This window comes from Elephantulus edwardii, unplaced genomic scaffold (assembly GCF_000299155.1).
Source record: "Elephantulus edwardii isolate Elephantulus edwardi_28Jun2011 unplaced genomic scaffold, EleEdw1.0 scaffold00034, whole genome shotgun sequence".
NCBI lineage: Eukaryota > Metazoa > Chordata > Mammalia > Macroscelidea > Macroscelididae > Elephantulus > Elephantulus edwardii.
Genome location: NW_006399784.1, coordinates 12381814 through 12382046, shown reverse-complemented (window position 1 = coordinate 12382046; position 233 = coordinate 12381814).

The following is a 233-nucleotide window of genomic DNA, read 5'->3' as shown; positions in this document are numbered from 1 at the left end:
GTGTGTGTGTGTGTGTGTGTGTGTGTGTGTGTGTGTAAATGGAAGCACCAGCTGTTCTCAGATTGAAGGAATCTCCATGGCATCAGCAGACAGGAATTATATTTCATTCACCCTTTTGCCATGGTAAAGCAGTCAACACGATCCAGATGGCTACACTGGGTGTTAAAGTGTTTCTGCTTTGTAATCGTTGTCTGAGACTCAAGCCCATGCTTTATAGTGCTTAAATAATTGAT